At 46.3% G+C, this 8,575-nt stretch overlaps 1 pseudogene; it reads left to right on the top strand.

The window, feature by feature from the left end:
• The first annotated feature begins 809 nt into the window (after window positions 1-809).
• LOC139705491 (RNA exonuclease 5 pseudogene) lies at window positions 810-3,110 on the top strand (annotated as a pseudogene).
• The last annotated feature ends 5,465 nt before the right edge of the window (window positions 3,111-8,575 follow it).

Below are 8,575 nucleotides of genomic sequence, written 5' to 3'. Positions count from 1 at the left end.
TATTAGCAAACTTAGCTTAATTTTATCTGCTCCCTGTATTTTACAGTAATGTTGGGGAACTCATGATTGTAGGGGTACAGAAACACTGAAGACCTTTAGCTATTTTTGTCTTTACACTTCCCCCCCCCCCCCCTTTTCAAGTCTTTCCTACGTATACAGCACAATTCTGAGAAAATATGAAACACAGGGCACGGTCCTGTCCCCTGGAACTTAACGAATCTGGGTAATGAAACTACTGGAAGGTAATCCACTGTAAAGGTCCCCCAGAGGCAATACGCTGGAATACAAAGGGAAGATTTTACTGAAGTTGCAACAGGGGTTCACTGGATGCTTTGACTACATCCCTTGTCGCTTTGAAACTTACATGTTTGTTTCTCTTTTCCCCAAACTTCTCCTCCCTGATCTTCTTTGCCCTAACCTTCTCCTCCTGATTTTCTTTCCCCTACCCTTCTCCTCCCTGATCTTCTGATTTTCTTTTCCCTAAACTTCTCCTCCCTGTTCTTTTCCCCCCTCCCTGATCTCCTCCTCTGGGCTCTTCTTTTCCCTAATCTTTTCCTACCTGCTCTCTCCTCCCTAATCTCACTTTCTCTGAATCGCTTATGAAAACCCCCTGTATAAAAACCCCCTACTCCTGCTGACGTGAGAATCATTGTTTCTCCTTTGCTAGCCAAGCAAGAAACCACCCCTTTTCCTTCTCGAGACCGTTTTCTCTTGCTGGATTGGCATCAAGGCAAGGACAGCTTTCTACGCCAGGGACAGCTTTCTACACCAAGGACAGCGTTCCGCAACAAGGACTCTAGTACAGGATCATGGAGCCAGAGAAGGAGAAGACCGGGAGGCTCAACAGCCAGAGGAGACGGGTCCCCGACTGGCTGATGGGGACGCCCGAGGTAAGGATACCCCCCGGTTCGGATCTCGTGGACAGGCAGCCCGAGCCCAAGAGAGCCCGGTTGTCTGGCATCGTAATGGTTGAAAACTGTGAAATAACCCACGAGCAGCTATGTGAGCTGCTCAAGTATGCAGTTCTGGCTCAACCGGTTATTGAGAGACCCAGGTGGTGCCAGCTTCTGTACGGAAAGCACCTGAGCAGAACAGTGGTTGTCACCCTTCAAGGGATGAGTCAACTCCACTTCTACAGGTTCTATTTGGAGTTTGGATTTCTCCGAAAAGCCTTCAGACACAAATTCCGCTTGCCTCCTCCATCATCTACTTTTCTAGCTGATGTTATCGGGCTACCAAATCAAAGGGCTGGATATCTGCCTAAGACCATGGGAGGATCTTTACCGTCCGCCAGTACAAAGCCCGAGGTCGACCTGCAGAATGACCCCGTCATTCAGAAGTATGGCTCTCAGAAGGTGGGCGTGCTGCGATGCCTTCTGACAGAGGAGGAGATGAGAACATTTGACTTTCCGTTACAAGGTTCTCCCGACTGTGAGGACTTTGTAACTACCGGATGTAATGCGTCTGTCACAGAGAAGAGCCCTCTCTTTGGGCTGGACGGAGAAATGTGCATCACGTCCAAGGGGAGAGAACTAACACGCATCTCACTGGTTGCCGAAGGGGGCTCCTGTCTTATGGATGAGTTGGTGAAACCCGATGAGGAGATTGTAGACTACGCCACCTGCTATTCAGGGATCACGGAGGAGATGCTTAAGCCGGTGACGACGAAACTGAAAGACGTTCAGAGGCGGTTGAAAGCACTGCTTCCTCCTGATGCGGTGTTGGTAGGTCATTCCTTAGACGTCGATCTCCGAGCACTGAACATGATCCATCCGTATGTTATCGACACCTCATTGCTTTACGCCAGGGAGCGGGGCAGAAGATTCAAGCTAAAGTTCTTAGCCAAAGCTATTTTGGGCAGGGACATTCAACGTTCGGAAAGGGACGGTCATGATCCCACAGAGGACGCTACCGCGACCCTTGAATTGGCTCAATATTTCCTCAAGTATGGCCCAAGGAAGATTGCAGAACTCAATCTGGAGGCGCTATGGAGAGCCCAAGACCCAAGAAATGTCAGAGAAAAGTTCCAGTACCCCTACAGAGGTGCTTTAACTTGTTTCGATTCGGCGCATCAGAAGCTCCTTTTTGTAACCCGAGAGACAGATGATATTGAACTGCCTTCTCCTGAAGATTGTGAAACTATTAAGTGCCTTTCCAACAGAGAGGTCTTTGAGCAGGCCCGAAGGCAAGTCCGCCTGTACCCCTTCAGCATTATTCGGTTCTCTTTTGAGCCCTTTTCACCTCTCCTCACTGAGGAAGTGAACAAAAGGATGCGGATCAAGTGGACAGAGATGTCAACTATCTATGCTGGGCCCTTGAGCAAAGATTGTAAACTAAGTGCTCTGAAGAGGCTGTTTAGGAGCTTTGGCCCAGTTCGTGCAATGACCGCTGTTCTGGAAACGCATCAGCCTCATCTCTCTATAGAGTATGAAGTCCTGGAAGCTGCCCAGCTGGCCATCGAGTCCTTGAATGGCGTTCTGGTGGAAGGTGTGTACATAAAGGTACAGAGACCTGTGACAGAACTCACTCTGGATTGTGACACACTTGTTAAGGAGCTGGAACGAGATTCTGAGAACCGAGCCACTATTTATCTGTCTGGAGTTAGTAAAGATTTCTTAGGACATACTCAGGAACTACCGAACCTCTTTGGTGGCCTGGAAGCTGTGATCGTGCCTCCAGATGCTAAAAGCGGAAGACAGGAAAAATACTGTTTCCTGCAATTCAAAACTTTTGGCAATGCCCAGAGGGCCCTCCATGTCCTCACAGGCAAGGACTGGAAGCTGAAAGGCAGGCAGGCCCTAACGCCCAGGCACCTCCACGCGTGGCTTAGGAGCTCACCACCTGAATCAAGAAGGCCCGCAGGTCTGACAGTTAGACCTCCTCCCTCAGAGCGGGAGACCCTGCAGAACTTAAAGGCGGAAAACGCAAAGAGTGCAGCCCGGCGTTGGAGCCGCAAGATTGGAAGGCTCTACCGAAGCCTGAGCCCGGGTACCCTTTGCGTCATCCTCCTGCCAGGAACCGCTAGCCCTCATGGATCTCTCTCTGGCCTGGGACTCATGGGAATAAAAGATGAAGAAGAGGAAAGCACCGGCCCAAGCACGGGTTTGTGAGTCTCATCCTTCCTGGGCGATGGTGGAGAAGACGGTCAGGCTGCAGCTTCTCCAGAGACTGCTGGGCCTCTTGGTTCAGTGGACGGCTTTGTGTGGGAAGTTGGTGTGCCGGCTAACGGGTCTAATCCATTGACATGGCATGCACAAGTTTTCAATGAATGCCTAAAATGCAAGCCTTCCTCATCTTAAGACAGGGTGGGTGGGGGAGCGGGAAACTAAAACAAAAAAAGACGCCACACTGTGCCCCATGAGTCTGTACAATTACTATGTGCCAATTGAGTAAAATATATATATATATATGATTAAAAATAAAGTAAAATGGAAACAAAATAAATACAACTTATTATTAAACCAAAATAAATGTACACGTGTTTGATATCTTCAGACGTTTAAAATTCCATTCATGCTATGTGACACTTTAGAAATGTGATGGGATCTGAGTGGAGCGAATGAGCCCAGTGGTTATGTGGTTGAGTCTCAGAAACTGGTAAGGCTTGCAGCGTGGCTGACCAACTGACTGAAGGGCAGATTGCAGAATTCAAAGGAGCTTTCCCACTATTTGACAGGAAAGGGGATGGAACTATACTATACTAACAAAGGGATCGGGAAGTGTAATGAGATGGTCTCTTGGGTGGAATCCCACAGAAGTCGAGTTTCAGGACGCGATTAAGGGACTAGCTGCTGGTGGTAATGGTAAAATCGACCTCCCTGAATTTCTGACAATGATGGCAAGGAAAAGGAAACACAGACTTAGGGCACTATGTAACATGTGGGGCATGTTGCATCAGAAAGGAGGAAACCGAACTTGCTGCCCGCTTCCGGGTTCTGGGGCCACCTGTGGCTAAGAAAGCGCCTGGGGACGGGCCAGAAGGCATTGCCTGGGTTGTGAGGAAAAACCAGATGACCTCTAGGACAGGCTCAGAACCCTTCCACCCTCTGGACAGCTCGGGTCTCCCATTAGGGACCGTGAAATGGGTGAACACGTGAACTCTCCCCACCCTGCTGACCATTATCCTGATTGGCTCCTGTGCCTTGTATTAGCTGTGTGTGTGTTTTCTCAATAAACTGAGATCCTGCTTTGACTGGTCTCCCTGGCTTGTCTGATTGTCCTCCCGTGGGGGAGGGCTGGGTGCTGGGGGGGGGGGGCGTCAGTCGGCCCTTCGTTTCTTGGTTCCTCATGGTCCGGGCCTGCTCTCCCAATCTCTCCCGCAGGTCAGGAGGGAAGCAGGTGTGGTGTGGTGGGGTGGGGTGGGGCTAACCCCCACACACACACATCTGGCACCCAACGTGGGGCATTAAGAAGTCGGTTCACCAAAAGTGAGAGTATCGCCAAGCCAAGCCAAGAGAGTTTCGAGGTAGGGGTCTCCCCGAAAAGATGGGGCAATCTCACACTATGTATGAGGACCAGTATTGGGAAGCCATTGTTGAGGAGCAACTTGGGTCACAGTGAGTCAGTCCTCTCACTGCCCAGGAGGAGAAAGGCTTAAAGCCTCACTCTGACAATGGCCTCCTAGACCCTTTTGATGCCTGGCCTGGTCCTCTGGGTCCCACACCAAGTGCTCCTGTCCTGGAACACGCGGTAGAAAAAGTCGGGAAGGGGAGCGGCCTATGCCATGTTGTCACCCCTCCCCCCAAGGAAATTCTCCACCCTCTTGTGCGAACCTGGAAAAGCTGGTTAAGCTGCCTTCTTGCAACACCAGTGATGACTCGCCCCCATTGTGTATGGCCCTGTCTTGTTAAGACCAGCGATGAGATGACTCATCCCCATTGTGTATCCAGTTCTTGGTAAATGCTAAGCCTGGGGGCAATTGACCAGCCTTATGATATTCCTGGGAGGCCCAAGATTTATTTATAGAAGCTCAATTCACCATAGCTAAACTATGGAACCAACCTAGGTTGGATAAAGAAAATGTGGTATATAATATTTGATGGAATATCACTCAGTTTTAAAGAAGAAGGGAATTATGGTATTTCCGGGCAAATGGACGGAGTTGGAGACTTTCATGCTAAGCGAAATAAACCAATCCCATAGAACCAAAGGCCGAATGCCTTCTCTGATATGGATGTTAATTCACAATCAGGGCCAAGGTGCTAGGGAAGAATAAAGTTACTTTAGATTAGGTAGAAGAGAGTGAAGGGAGGGGAGGGATATGGAGATAGGAAGAATAGTAGAATGAAACAGACATTATTACCTCACGTACACATATGACTGCATGACCGATGTGATCTGACAACGTGTACAAGAAGAAAAATGAGAAATTATACCCTATTTATTTATGATATATCAAAATGCATCCTACTGTCATGTATAACTAATTAAAACAGATTTTAACGATTTTTTTTTTAAAAAAGACAATTCTACTCATTCAAGAAAGAAATCCATAGTCACTGCCCTTTTTTTTTTTTTTGGACAAAATTTATTGACAAAATACATGTGGTCAGTTACACTTAAGTTGCATAACATGATATTTTGCTATATGTAAATGCTGTGAAATGATAGCTCAAATCATCTAACATATCTATCACTTCAGAATAGTTAACATTTTCTTTTCTTTGTTAGATTTTTGTGGTGGGAATACCTAAGGTCTACCAATCAAGGAAAGTCCAGGACCAGATGGATTCTCAGCCGAGTTCTATAAGACCTTCCAAGGAGAATTAACACCAATACTGCTCAAAACGTTTCGTGGAATACGAAAAGGAGAGAACCCTTCCAATCTCATTCTGTGAAGCTGATATCACCCTGACGCCGAAACCACACAAGCACACATCAAGGAAAGAAAACTTCATACCAATATCCACGATGAACATCGATACGAAAATTCTCAATACAATTCCGGCAAATGGCATACAAAAACATATTAAAAAGATAGTGTGCCACAATCAAGTGGGGTTCACATACAGGAATCAATAAACATAATTCATCACATCAATATACTTAATAACAAGTATAATATGATCATCTCAATAGAGGCAGAAAAAGCATTTGACAAATACAGCACCCTTCATGTTCAAAACACTAGAAAAACTAGGAATAGAAGGAACACACCTCAACCTCATGGAAGCTATCTATGCAAACCCCAAGGTCAGCATCATCCTAAACAGAGAAAAATTGAAAGCATTCCCTCTAAAAACTGGAACAAGGATGTCCTCTTTCAAATGAGTAGACTTTTCTAAGGCACTTTAACATGTCTCCAAACACCAGAGGAAAAATCACTTAGAACACTGCGCCTACCTCAACTAATTTTTTCAGAGCTTCCTGCCACCCGCTTTCTGCCTAGCTTGCCTCCATATCTAGCGAGGTCCCTGGCTCTGGGCGGTATCCACATTCATGACTCCTCCTATGCCCCTTGCTTCCATGACACTGCCCAGATCCTGCCCGTGTCTGTCCTGAAGGTCCAGTTAGAGGCTCAGAACCAGCCCAAGGACTCCCTTGCAAGAAAGCAGTGCTGGCAGATAAGTATTTGCAAAACACAGCCACTTTCAGGCGAGTCATCTGCTCAGTGGCTTACTCCATCAAGGAGCTTCCTGCATCTCTGGACCTAGCTGGACTGGAAGCATGAGCCAAAAAGAGATCTATGCTATTTTTCTTGTAAAGCCTGATTCAAATGCGCTTCTCTGTTTTGGTTTTACTGCTTTTCATCCTTACGTTTTAATGTTATAAGTGTACATGATAAATATTTAAACGGGATGCATATAAGGTTAACAAAAAAAAAAAAAAAGGTCTCCTTCCATCACTTCCTCAGTTTCACAGAAGCCATAACGATGGTACCAGTTCCAGAAATGTTCATTGCATCTATAAGTACATCTCTGCATACATACATCCCCTCATTTTCAATTAATAGCACTGTGTACACCCTTCTGCCCTTGGTTCTTGTCACCTGATATCTTAGAGATTGTCTTACCTCAGTGGACATATAGTTTTTCTCATTCTTCTTAGCAGTCACACAATATTCCGTTATAAAATGTGTCATAATTTTTTCAATATTTCACTTACTTTATGATGCATTTTTAAATTTTTATTTATTCTGATTTGTTATATATGACAGCAGGATGCAATTCAATTCATATTACACAAATAGAGCACCATTTTTCATGTCTCTGGTTGTATGCAAAGTAGAGTCACACCATTTGTGTTTTCATACATGTACTTAGGGTAAGGATGTCTGTCTCTTTCCACCATCTTTCCTACCTCCATGCCCCTCTGAAAAACCAGCTTCTACCTCAGAGCAAAGCCCGCCCAAGGAAGGGACATGACCTTTGTCCTTGGAAAGACCCACAGAGCACTCCTGGGCACATTCCCACCCTGCTAAGTGGTTTATCTACAAATAACAGGAGAGATCTGCTGGGCCAGGTGTCCCTGACTCAGTCAGGCTAGGTGGGGACCCATAGCAACCCGCTAGCAGCCACCAATCAGCATGAGACAGGGAAATACCTGGGATGCCAGATGACCCTCCCAGTAGTTTATGGTGTTGGGAAACCATGTAGTTCATCAAGAACACCCCTCTTGGCGTAAACCAATCAGTTCAAATGAATCCCCCTCTTGTAGTAACCAATCATCACTACCCAACTTGTTCCCGCCAGTGAATGTGCTAATCATGTTTTAGAGTTGTTCTTTGATTTTCCCGCAATGTGTGATGATTTGCCAAGAGATGCTATGATGTTTGTGGGGGTCCCTGCCTTCTCCAAAGAATGTATAAAACTGCTGCAAACCCTGGGCTCGGGGCCTCTCAGCGTCACCAGTTGCTGTGTGCGCGCAGAGGACCCAGCTAGCTCGCAATAGACACCTCTTTGCTGCTTACATGGATCTTGGTCTCTGGTGGCCTTTTGGGGGTCCAGAATTCGAGCATAAAACCTCCCTTCTCCTCTCTCCCCTTTTCCCTAGCGAAAGGTCATGTATTTTTCCCATGCTCCCCCCACCCCGTCCCCATTATAAATCATCATCCCTGTATCAGACAATACATTCGGCATTTGGATTTTTAGGGTCGGCTTACTTCACCCAGCATTTTATTCTCCAACTTCATCCATTTACTTGCAAATGCCATGATTTTTTCTTCTCCTTTAATGCTGAGTGATATTCCATTGTGTATATATGCCACATTTTCTTCATCCATTCATCTAATGAAGGGTATATCTTGGTTGGTTCCACAATTTAGCTATTGTGAATTGTGCTGCTGTAAACATTGATGTGGCTGCATCGTTGTAGTATGCTACTTCTGAGTCCTTTGGGTATAAACCGAGGAGTGGGATACCTGGATCCAACGGTGGTTCCATTATGAGTTTTCCAAGGAATCTCCATACTGCTTTCCATATTGGCTGCACCAATTTTCAGTCCCACCAGCAATGCGTGAAGGTGCCTTTCCCCCCCACTTCCTTGTGAAAACTTATTGTGGTTTGTATCCTTAACAGCTGCCATTTTTACTGGAGTGAGATGAAATCTTAGAGTGATTTTTTATTTGCATTTCTCT

This window comes from Marmota flaviventris, chromosome 4 (genome assembly GCF_047511675.1).
Source record: "Marmota flaviventris isolate mMarFla1 chromosome 4, mMarFla1.hap1, whole genome shotgun sequence".
NCBI classification, from domain to species: Eukaryota; Metazoa; Chordata; class Mammalia; order Rodentia; family Sciuridae; genus Marmota; species Marmota flaviventris.
This window is presented reverse-complemented; position numbering and strand designations above follow the sequence as displayed.